Source organism: Osmia bicornis, unplaced genomic scaffold, assembly GCF_907164935.1.
Source record: "Osmia bicornis bicornis unplaced genomic scaffold, iOsmBic2.1, whole genome shotgun sequence".
NCBI lineage: Eukaryota > Metazoa > Arthropoda > Insecta > Hymenoptera > Megachilidae > Osmia > Osmia bicornis.
The window spans coordinates 203625-204121 of record NW_025791328.1 but is presented as its reverse complement, the minus strand read 5'-3'; positions in this window follow the sequence as shown (position 1 = coordinate 204121).

The window sequence follows — 497 nt, the reverse complement described above, 5'->3', positions numbered from 1 at the left end:
GAACTCGGTGCAGCCGTCAAGTCGCCAGATCACCAGACACTCCTTGCAACCGCTCAAGCTCTGCTCACCACCTCAACGACAGTTCATCAAATCCGCATCTTAATAGATCCCGGTTCCGAAATTTCGTTCATCTCCGAAGAACTCACCCGTCTGCTCAACCTTCGGAGACACAGATCATCCATCACAATCATTGGTGTTGGTGGAACAAAATCAACTGAAACAAAGGGTGTGGTCACTGTCACACTCCAATCAATGCATTCACAACAGACTGTCTGCATCCAGGCTCACGTACTCACAGCCGTATCGACAATCCTGCCATCGTTCTCAATGAGAACTCCGGATTGGCCTCACATTAGAAAACTAAGGTTGGCGGACAATGATTTATTGACACCACGACCAGTCGACTTAATCATTGGAGCGGATTTCTACGGAAGGATCATCAAGCCAAACATCATCAAAGGCTCACCAACAACACCAATTGCTCAACTTTCCATCTT